The sequence below is a fragment of the Loxodonta africana genome, chromosome 16 (genome assembly GCF_030014295.1).
Source record: "Loxodonta africana isolate mLoxAfr1 chromosome 16, mLoxAfr1.hap2, whole genome shotgun sequence".
Lineage (NCBI taxonomy): Eukaryota > Metazoa > Chordata > Mammalia > Proboscidea > Elephantidae > Loxodonta > Loxodonta africana.
This window is the reverse complement of record NC_087357.1, coordinates 54,583,709-54,596,218: the sequence shown is the minus strand read 5'-3', so window position 1 is coordinate 54,596,218 and position 12,510 is coordinate 54,583,709. Positions and strand designations below refer to the sequence as shown.

The 12,510-nt window shown below is 35.9% G+C and overlaps 1 non-coding gene across 1 annotated transcript; it reads right to left on the bottom strand.

The window, feature by feature from the left end:
- Positions 1-11,948: 11,948 nt before the first annotated feature.
- Positions 11,949-12,055, bottom strand: LOC111750392 (U6 spliceosomal RNA). The gene has a single exon (XR_002785533.1). It is a non-coding gene; the product is annotated as a U6 spliceosomal RNA (small nuclear RNA).
- Positions 12,056-12,510: the final 455 nt, after the last annotated feature.

Sequence of the window (12,510 nt, the reverse complement as noted above, 5' to 3'; positions counted from 1 at the left end):
AGGTTTTGCCAACCCAACCACAGTATAAATAAGCATAATCATATTATGCTAGTTATGTCGTATTATTTACTTGATTTGAATAAATTATTCCATTGCAATTTTCTTTTTTGTTCAAGTAAGTGCATTGGCTATTACAACTTTGCCATACAAGGACATTCAACATCTATAACAATGCCTCTTCAATACTTATATAGTTTAAAGAACGAGTATGATTGTACTTTCTTAGCAAACAACAACCCAGAAGTACATTGTCCAATACAATGGCCAGTAGCCACATGTTGCTATTTACATATAAATTCATTAGAATTAAATACAATTTGAAATTCAGTTTATCGGTCATATTCACTAGCACTATTTCCAGTGCTTCACTAGTCATATGTTGGGCAGTGCAGATACAGAGCCTTCTCGTCACTGTAGAAAGTTCTATCAGATGGCACTAATCTAGGAAACAGTACATAAATGTGAAATTATTTCAGTAAGCTTGAGAAAACAGGAGTTTACATTTCTTATAAGCAGTGCAAGAAGTTTTATCTCTCACTCCTTCACCTTGCCACTTTTCATTTCACAACCTCTTCATGCCATTTGCCTGTCTGTACTTTCTTTATTTGTCATTATAATCATAACTGTGGTAAAAAATTAAAACATCTTTCTAGAAACAACTAAAATTTTTGCTTTTTGTGTTCTATATAATGTCATGGTAAAAACCAATTTGAGTGAATACTCCCTGACTATTGCATATGAAAGATCGTACATCAAGATCTGCAGTAAAAGAGAATTACTCTAGTTTTTAAAGGTCATGATAATTTTACATGTCACTCAGAAGACATTCTGTTAAGATTTTAAGATAAAATAATGATTCTATTGCATTTAAATGCAAAAAAGTCAGTAAACTTAAAGATTGTGGGTATCTTGAGCTACTGGGTGATTGTTTAGTTGTCTAACAATTATGGAAATTTGAGAGGTATTTCTTATAAGTCAAGCATATCACAAGGAAATATTATCATTACTCTTACTCTGTCACTTTAATTATTTAGCAGTATTATTAACTTATACACAGTGAGTATCTTATTCTATCTTCTATTTAGGCCATAGCCTGTTGCTGTCCAGTCCATTCCGACTCATAGTGACCCTATAGGTCCCAGAAGAACAGCCCCATGGGGTTTCCAGGGAGCTGCGGGTGGATTTGAACTGCCGACCTTTTGGTTAGCAGTCTAAAGCGTAACCGCTGCACCACCAGGTCTTAGTATAATGGAAAAAAGCCCCAGAAAAGATCTTTTTGAGAATTATTCAAGACTGGTCTACCTATCTACTTCAGCTCCTTTTTATTTAAAGGCATGTTTGAAACAAAAAGAAGTAATAAAATGAATGTGTATCTGTGAAAGAAGGAAAATAAAATTAAATGAAATAGAAAATAAAATTTAATGAAAATGAAATGATATCAGACAGCAGTAATTTAGAGGAAAAAAAAGATAAATTAAGTCAACCATTAAGTATTTGCCTAAAATCTACTTTGTTATTGACTAAAGAGCATGCCTACTACTGCAGTGAGTTTAGCTTGAGACCAAAAGTTGCATTGCCTAAAATTTATCACTGGTATAATTCCCAGTGAATGATATCAAGTGCTATGCAACTAGAATTGAAATATTTGAAGGTGTTATATGCAACCTCTATGTTCTAGGCTTCACCAGGTTGCACTTTTAAAATCTGGTTACATATATATACATATAAATATATATATAATCTTTTTTTTTTTTTTATAAAGTCTGTTTTAGTCATCTAGTGCTGCTATAACAGAGATACCACAGGTGGATGGCTTTAACAAAGAGAAGTTTATTTTCTCACAGTCAAGTAGGCTACAAGTCCAAATTCAGGGTGTCAGTTCCTTCCCCTTCTCTCTCTGTCAGCTCTGGAGGAAGGTCCTTGCTATCAGCCTTCTTTTGATCTGGGAGCATCTCAGTGCAGGAACCTTGGGTCCAAAGGATGCGCTCTGCTTCCACGACTGCTTTCTTGGTGGCATGAGTTCCCAACTCTCTGCTTGCTTCCCTTTCCTTTTATCTCATGAGAGATAAAAGGTGGTGCAGGCCACGCCCCAGGGAAACTCCCTTTACATTGGATCCAGAATGTGACCTGGTAAGGGTGTTACAATTCCACCCTAATCCTCTTAACATAAAATTTCAGTCACACAATGGAGGACAAGCACAGAATACTGGGAATTGTGGCCTAGCCAAGTTGACACATATTTTGGGGGGACACAATTCAACCCATGACAATATCCAAATTATTGGGACAGAAACTACAATTCAGTACAATTTCAGAAAGTCAAGATTTTTACCAACTTCATTTACATTCATGGTTTCTCAATAATAAACACAAATGTATATATACTGTTTGCCCATTGCCCTCCTTAATAAGTTACCTGTATCTATTCTTTGGTAACTCATCTGTTGCTAACTCAAACCTGGCTTCCTTTGATTTTCTGCTGCTCCTGATGAAATTTCCCCTTATTTTAGAACTGTGATTGCACTCCTAGTGATGGCAGTTGATTGTTCCCTTCGGGCTTCAACGCTATTTTTTATCTGATGCCTTTCTTTTTTTTAGGCTTCACAGAGTATTTTAATGCTTTAAGCCAAATACATTAATCTCAGGTGATGAACTGTAACAGGCAGTGGGAGATATATCTTTGAAGCAAGTTGTTGCAGCTTTCCTCTTTGGTAAAGTACAAAAAGCAAGAGTTCCTTTCAGTAGGCACTTACCAAGTGCCTATTACGTTCAGGAAACCGAGTTCTAATTCTCAAAGCTTATGTTCAAATATGTGACCATCCACACTGCAGGCTTCTTAGGTGGATATTATAATAATTGTGCCATGTCAGAGTCATTGATATTTGATACCATTCTTAGTCACAACATAGACTTCAATAACTGCTACCAAAAGTGTTTATTCTTAAATCCTACGAGCCCAAACTCAACTTGAAAGCCCTTTACCAGCCTTCTTAGCAAGTTCAAGGCATGGTACCAAGGTGCAAGTGCCAACTCACTCCTTACCATAAGGAATTTCTTCCCTCAAGGACCAGGTCCTAATAGCCCTCTGCCTCCTGCAAACCATGTTCTTTCCAGAGAACAAGTTGAAAATTTCCTTAAGTGTACAGTACCAACAACATCCACCAAAGTGGTTCCTCTCAGAACAAAATGAAGCCTCCAAATCATGTTTTATTCCTCCAGAGCTTTTCACACCTTATTCCAATATTTATCATTACGTAGAAGCAAATATAGAGCTGTGTAACAATCTCCTTGACAATTATGGGATTATTAAATGGGAAAAATTTTATCAAATGTCTTCTGAATTAATCTTCCTTTGAAACAGTGTTACTATGTCAGTGATAACAGGTATATTAATAAACCTTTGAGGGCTCTGCTCTGGGCTTGCATAACCCGTCACTGTAGCCCTAGTGCTTATCATGGTGACATTTGGGTGCTCGATACACCGCTCATTACTCACTTCTTCAGAAATAATATTGAATTACTCCAGGTCTGGTTCTTATTCTCAGTTCAGTAAAAACAACTTTTTTATTCTGTTTCATTAGTTTTTTGTTTTGTTTCTCTTATCATTTCTTAAATGTAGGTGTGCCAAATTAATCCTCATTGTTTTCAATCTGGAAATGTTCTCTTAGTGTCTTCATCTTCCCCACAACCACATAGGAATAACTTCACAATATATGTCTTTGTATTTGAATATCCACTGGAGTTTTACACTCCCAGTTTTGGACGACTTATAGACCTTTATCCCTCAGATATCTCTAATTCAAACTGTCTTTAAAATCTTTGTCTCTTTCTCCACTAGCTATTCACGTGGGTTTTTAAAAAATGTTATTAATTTTGTTGCAAAAACTTTACAATTCAGAATTATTCTATTTGCCTTTCATTCCCTTGCTCATCATATTAAAATGGTTGGATAAACTTGCCAATTCTATGTTCTAAAAACTCTCATATTAAAAGTTCTTTTAGCCACTTATGCTACCTTAAGGGAGTCCTGGTGGAGCAGTGGTTAAGCACTTGGCTGCTAACTGAAGAGTCAGCGGCTGGAACCCACCAGCTGCCCTGCAGGAGAAAGATATGGAAGTTTGCTTTCATGAAGATTACAGCCTTGGAGACTCTAGGGACAATTCTGCTCTGTCCTACAAGTTCTCTATGAATCAGAAATGACTACAACAGTATGATACTCAACATACGTAGTGGTATTTTAAAGTCGAGATATTATAATTTACTTTAGATTTATTGTAATAAAAGAGATATAGCATTTGCAAAACTTGAAAACAACATATGTGAATGATTAGAAAACTCAGAAATAAATTTATGTGCATAGGGGAACTATTTCAGAAAGATGCTATTTTAATTAAACAAGGGAATTTCTTAAACAAATGTTTTTGGCAAAATTGACTGGGTCATTACCGCACAATCCACAACATATACAAATTAAATTTTACGTATATTGATTACTTGAATGTTAAATATAAAATATTGGAAGAGAATTTGGCTGAAGAGCAGTATAATATCCCAGTGCAGATTTTCCTAAACAAGAAAGTAAACCCAGAAACCATAAAATAAGTACTTAATTATTTGACTCCACCACCTAACAACAAAAGGTATTTGAGTATAAAAAAATTTGAGGGGAATATATAACATAAACAAAGTTAAAAGACAAACTGTGGCTTGGATAAATACCCACTGCCGTCGAGTCGAGATTTTGAATTATAGTAGTACTATATATATATTTTTATATGACAGAGTAGAACTGCCCCATGGGATTTCCTAGGCTGTAACCTTTATGGGGAATCCCTGGTGGAATAGTGATCAAGAGCTACAGCTGCTAAACAAAAGGTTGGCAGTTCGAATCTACCAGGTGGTCCTTGGAAACCCTATGGGGCAGTTCTACTCTGTCCTGTAGGGTCACTATAAGTTGGAATCGACTCTACAGCAACGAGTTTGTTTGCCTTTTCTTAAAAAATCTTTATGGGAGCAGATTGCCATGTCTTTTCTCCTTTGGAAACTGAAGGTGGGTTCACACTGCCAACATTTTGGTTAGCAGCTGAGTGCTTAATCATTGCATCATCAGGGCTCCTTAGAAAAAGGGTTATCTGTTGCCATTGAGTTGGTTCCAACTCATAGCAATCCTACAGGACAGAGCAGAACTGCCCCATAGGGTTTCTAAGGAACACCTGATGGATTTGATCTGTTGACCTTTTGGTTAGCAGCCCTTTCTTTTAACCACTATGCCACCAGGGTTTCCAGAAAAAGGTTTAGTATTGAGGGACACACACACACACACAGGACAACCATTAAAAATAGCAATTTATGGAAGAAAACTGTATTAAATTTGAGCTGTATTCTAGATATTTTACTCAGTGCAACTTTTCCTAATTACTTAATCTCTTCAAATTATTTTAGTGTAGATTTGTGCAGTGTTATTAATTCATGGATCTATATTTTACACGTCCAAGAATTCTACTCTAATTCCCTTGCTTCATTTTTTTCTGTTGGGGTTTTTAAAATTACTCTTTTGTATTAATTAGCCATTTATAATTTTTATGAATTTATAATGATGATTTTAAATGAATAAATACTGTAAATTGTCTAATCTGTTTTATAAAGTTAAATGCATTAAAGTTAATTAATGTTTATTATTTATTTTGTGAGGTATCTTTCATGAAATTCAAAGTCATCATTTGATTTAGAGTTAAGGTTTATAGATTCCCTTTTTATGACTTTGTTGTTGTTGTCTTTCTCCCCTTGGGCTTTTTTACTCCATTAGCAAACCTGCTTTCATATCCATTCCATATTATTTTTCACCATGTTGATTTTAATGCAGACAATATTTTGTTTGTGCTTAAAACTAATTGTGAAGGATAAAACTTTTTTCCTAATACATAAAGTTCAAACATCTTTGGAACAGGTTTCTAAAGTTTTACACAGACTAGAGAATACTGTAGCAAATAGCACTATATAGGAAGAATATGATTGTTGGAAACATGCTAATAAATCATGTGTGCTGGAGCAAATAACCCAGCTAGGGGTTAACAAGGAATTTTATATTTACTGGAGTTTTATAGACATTTTTGATAAAATGATGATAACCCAGTGCCCTCGAGTAGATTCCGAAAATGATGATAGCTATGTCGATATTCGGAAACCCTGGTGGCATAGTGGTTAAGAGAAAGGGCTGCTAACCAAAAGGTCGGCTGTTCAGGTCCACCAGGTGCTCCTTGGAAACTCTGTGGAATCGATTCTATGGCAACAGGTTGTTGATATTCTGGAGTCCTGGTGAGCATGGCTGCTAACTGAAAGATTGGTGGTCTGAACCCACCAGCTTCTCCTCAGGAGAAAAATATGGCAGTCTGCTTCTGTAAAGACTTACAGCCTTGGAAACCCTATGGGGCAGTTCTACTCTGTCGTATAGGGTCGCTATGAGTCTGAGTGGACTTGACAGAAGTGGGTTTGGGTCTTTTTTGGTATGTCCATATTCTAGTAAAATGCACATTCTTCACCTGAAGATATAAAATTTGTATTAAATTTAAAGGGGTTCATAGATCACCTGAAACATATTCCTAGATCTTGTTGAAAATACGGGATCCCAGGTTAACAGTGGTATAGTTGTTGTTTCATGCCCCTTCTTCCACATACTCTTTTATACTTATTTATTGAGTTGTATATATTTTTTTAATGTACACAGAATAAAGTGTACATATTTTTAAGCATGCAGTTTGGAGAGTTTTGACAAATGTATTATTACTATTAACTCTAGACTACATATGAACAAGAATTTATTTTTAAATATTTGTTTTAGAGAAGCAATATGTCTCCCTTATCTGCATGCCCTACCTCTTTGAATTACCTAAAGGGTGACTTTACTTATTCATAATGTGAATGATTAAATAATCATACCAATGGCAATATCTTAATGAATGCATATGTATATACTAGTTATTTTGTACACAGAAGAAAAAATTGGGACTTTAAAGTATAAAAATGACAAGTTTATATTTTTTACAGTATTAATGTAGTAACTACTACTTCTATTCCCTTCGTCTTTGACTTTACCTTAACTTGACTTAGACTTCTTATAGCCAAGAAAACTCTATAAGGCAGTACTTCTCTGTCACACGGGATTGCTATGAGTCAGAATTGACTCAACAGCACCCATCAACAACAAATCACCAAGAGTAAAGGCCAGGAATGCTAACTCAATCACTGCTAGCCCACTATAGTATTTTCATCACTATCCCAACCCCTGTAACAAATTGACCTCAGCAGTCTAAAACACACAGATCCTACATCCTATACCTGCTGACAAAAGCAGACAAAATAAGATCACAAATTACTTATAGGGCTCAGTAGTTTGAGGGATGAAAACTGGGCCAAACAAAAGACTGTTCTTGCTAAATATTTGACATGCAGACACCCTGGTCATATATGTATAGATGAACTAATATTTCACTATGTGGGAAGAAATAACTGGGTCTTGAAAATCAAGGTATACACAAGTTAGTTATTTGAAAGGCCAAATAATTCAAAATAAAAATCTAGCTACCAAAATATATCTAAGTAATCATTCCCAACAAGATGTCTAGGGAAATTGGACTTAAATGTAGGAATTGAGCTAGACCAGAGATATGTATCCATATCCAGCTAAAACAAATATTATTCAAAATTATGTACCAACCACTAATGCCAAAGATGAAGAAATCAAAGATTTTTACCAACTTCTGTATTCTGAAACTGATCGAAAATGTAATCAAAATAAAAATTACTGGTGACTGGAATATGAAAGATGGAAACAAAGAAGAAGGATCAGTAGTCGGAAAATCTGGCCTTGGTGATAGAAAAAAATGCCAGAGATCACAGATAGAATTTTACAAAACCAACGAATTTACCATTGGAAATACTTTTTTTCTACAACATAGATGGTGGCTCTACACATGAACTTCTCTGGATAGAATACGCAGGAATCAAATAGATTACGTCTGTGGAAAGAGATGATGGAGAAGCTCAATATCATCAGTCAGAACAAGGCCAGGGGCCAACAGCAGAACAGACCATCAATTGTTCATATGTAAGTTCATATTGAAGCTAAAGAAAATTAAAACAAGTCCACGAGAACCAAAGTACAACGTTAAGTAAATCCCACCTGAATTTAGAGAACATCTCAAGGATAGATTTCACACACTGAGTAGCTAAATTGAATGAAAGAAATGATGCAGTTAAAGAGCTGGACAGAAGTTTTCAAATGGCCGCTTGAGAAGACAAAGTGAAGTATTTTAATGAAATGTGCAAAGACCGGGAGATAGAAAATGAAAAAGGAAGAACACAGTTGGCATTTATCAAGCTGAAAAAACTGAAGAAAAAATTCAAGCCTTGAATTGCAATATTGAAGGATTCTAAGAGCAAGATATTGAACAATGCAGGGAGCATCAAGGGAAGATGGAAGAAATACACCGAGTCACTATACCAAAAAGAATTGATCAACATTGAACCATTTCAGGAGTTAGCATTTGATCAAGAACCAACAGTACAGAAGGAAGAAGTCCAAGCTGCGATGATGGCATTGACGACAAACAAGGCTCCAGAGAAAGGTAATCCAATGGACTGCAGAAATTATCAAACAATACCATTAATATCAGATGCAAGTAAAATAATTCTGAAGATAATCAAAAAAACTGATGTAGCAGTACATTGACAGGGGTTTCCCGAAATTCAAGCCGGATTCAGAGGAGGCCGTGAAATGAGGGATATCATTGCTGATGTCAGATGGATCTTGGATAAAAGCAGAGAATACCAGGAAGATGTTTATCTATGATTTATTGACTGCAGAGGCATTTGACTGTGTGGATCACAACGAATTATAGATAACATTTCGAAGAATGGAAATTCCAGAAATTGTGCCCATGCAGAAACTGTACATAGACCAAGAGGCAGTTGTTCATACAGAACAAAGGGATACTGCATGGTTTAAAATTAGGAAAGGTGTTTGTCAGGATTGTATTCTTTTACCATACTTATTCAATCTGTATCGTGAGCAAATAATCCGAGAAGCTGGACTATATGAAGAAGAACGTGGCATCAGGATTAGAGGAAGACTCATTAACAAACTGTGATATGCAGATGACACAACCTTGCTTGCTGAAAGTGAAAAGGACTTGAAGCACTAACTGATGAAGATCAAAGACTACAACTCTTGGCTTGAATTACATTTCAACGGAAAGGAAACAGAAATTATCACATCTGGACCAATAAGCAACATCATGATAAATGGAGAAGATATTGAAGTTGTCAAGATTTTTATTTTACTTGGATCCACAATCAAAGCACATAGAAGCAGCAATCGAGAAATCAAAAAACGTATTGCATTGGTCAAATCTGCTGCAAAAGACCTCTTTAAAGTGTTAAAAAGCAAAGGTACCACCTAGAGGACTAAGGTGTGCCTGACCCAAGCCATGCATGCTTTATAGGCATGCGAAATCTGGACAATGAATACAGAAGACCAAAGAAGAATTGATGCATTTGAATTACAGTGTTGGCAAAGAATATTAAATATACCATGGACTTCAACAAGAATGAACAAATGTGTCTTGGGAATAGTACAGCCAGAAAGCTCCTTAGAAGCAAGGGTGGTGAGACTTCATCTCATATACTTTGGACATGTTATTGGAAGGGACCAGTCCCTGGAAAAGGGCATCATGCTTGGTAAATTATACAGTTAGTGAAAAAGAGGAAGACCCTCAATGAGGTAGATTGACACAGTGGCTACAACAATGGGATCAAACATGGCAACGATTGTGAGGATGGCACAGGACCAGTAAGTGTTCTGATGTACAGAGGGTTGCTATGTATGAGTCAGAGCTGACTTGATGGATTGTAACAACAACATGTTGTAGTAAGTGAGTAGAACAAAGAGGAAGCAACTTAACTGGTCAAAATGGACTACATATATGTATATGTATATGTATATGTATACGTATATATATATATATAAAATACAGAAACGTAAGAACACTTTTCCAGAGATCATTAAGGCCAAAGAGATTAAGCACAGTTTTCCAAACATATAAAGAGATTAAAAATATCAATCTACTCTAATCAATTTTCTATCTAATCTAACAAATTTTATGTTTTCCCCGGATTCTATCTTTGAAAACTTGCTCATTAGTAATATCGGTACCCAAACACTCTACATGATGATTTTGAAGGATATTTAATTTAAAAAGTTGTGTGAACATGTTTTCTGTACGTGCTGTCCTTCATATCATTTCAAATATTTAATTAGATCCACTTGTGTTTCCTTGACTAAGGAATATTCTAGACTGGAAATAAAAGCAGACTGAAGGTATGATTCTTCTTGTCTTTGACAAGTCAATTTTAGATATTTTGTGGGGGAGAATGGGTTGCATGATATTTTGGAAGGTAAGGAGAATGGAGTAGATACCCTTCTTTCAAATTGGAGACAGGAGAAAGAACTTCGGGTTCTGAAGGCAGCAGAAAAACACATTGTGGTCTACTGCAGAGATTAGACAAGATGTTAAGACTTCTGGAGGGGTAGCAGAATGTTTTCTTAATAGATTTTATTATGCCAACTGACTTAGATGTCCCCTGAAACCATGGTCCCCAAACCCCTGCCCCTGCTACACTAGCCTTCGGAGCATTCAGCTTATTCAGGAAACTTTTTTGCTTTTGGTTTAGTCCAATTGTGCTGATCTCCCCTGTATTGTGTGCTGTCTTTCCCTTCACCTAAAGTAGTTCTTTTCTACTATCTAAGTGGTGCATACCCCTTTCCCACCCTCCCTCCCTCCCTCCCTCCCTCCCCCCTCTCGTAATCACAAAAGAATGTTTTCTTCTCAGTTTAAACTATTTCTCAAGTTCTTATAATAGTGGTCTTATACAATATTTGTCCTTTTGCAACTGGCTAATTTTACTCAGCATAATGCCTTCCAGGTTCCTCCATGTTATGGAATGTTTCACAGATTCCTCACTGTTCTTTATCAATGCGTAGTATTCCATTGTGTGGATATACCATAATTTATTTATCCATTCATCCCTTGATGGGCACTTTGGTTGCTTCCATGTTTTTGATATTGTAAACAGTGCTGCAATAAACATGGGTGTGCATATATCTGTTTGTGTAAAGGCTCTTATTTCTCTAGGGTATGTTCCAAGGAGTGGGATTGCCGGATCGTATGGTAGTTCTATTTCTAGCTTTTTAAGGAAGTGCCAAAAAGATTTCCAAAGTGATTGTACCATTTGACATTCCCACCAGCAGTATAGAAGTGTTCCAATCTCTCCACAGCCTCTCCAACATTTATTATTTTGTGTTTTTCGGATTAATGCCAGCATTGTTGGAGTGAGATGAAATCTCATTGTAGTTTTGATCTGCATTTCTTTAATGGCTAATGATTGTGAACATTTCCTCATATATCTGTTGGCTACCTGAATGTCTTCTTTGGTGAAGTGTCTGTTCATATCTTTTGCCCATTTTTAAATTGGCTTATTTGCCTTTTTGCAGTTGAGTTTTTGCAGTAGCATGTGGACTTTAGAGATCAGGTGCTGATTGGAAATGTCATAGCTAAAAACTTTTTTCCCAGTCTGTAGGTAGTCTTCTTACTCTTTTGGTGAAGTCTTTGGATGAGCATAGGTGTCTGATTTTTAGGAGCTCCCAGTAATCTAGTTTTTCTTCTACATTCTTTATAATGTTTTGTATACTGTTTATGCCATGTATTAGGGCTCCTAACGTTGTCCCTATTTTTTCTTCCATGATCTTTATCATTTTAGATTTTATATTTAGGTCTTTGATCCATTTTGAGTTCTTTTTTGCACATGGAGTGAGGTAAGAGTCTTGTTTCATTTTTTTACAGATGGATATCCTGTTATGCCAGCACTATTTGTTAAAAAGACTGTCTTTTCCCCAAAATATGGAACACTTCACGAATTTGCATGTCATCCTTGTGCAGGGGCTGTGCTAATCTTCTCTGTATCATTCCAATTTTAGTATATGTGCTGCCAAAGCAAGCACTATACAAAATTATTTTAATTTAGATATGTTCTTGAGTTACTTTCTTTGTCAGAGAGTGAAAGTGCAGGTTAATATTAGATTATATAGTGTCTCTATTTTGATCTCACTTAGAGATTCTTATTTTGGAATAAAGTTGTACAGAATATCCCATAGATTTTTTCAGATTTGGGCATTGTTGCGGTAATTTTTATGTGTTGGATTTCTAAAACTCATAGGTTGTTGGTAGAAAAGATCCTTTTACAAATCTACACTTAAGTCAGTCAATGAAAAGTTTAGACAAATTTTAACTTTCAGTGGTATATAAGAGCCCCCCAAACCCAGGCAATCAAGGTGCTTAACATGAGAAAGACTTCTGCCTAAGAGACTATACTAAACTCCATTTTTTTGTTTACTGCCAACTTCAGGAACCGGGTATTCTCAGAAATCATAATACACACTATTCCAGGAAACGTCTG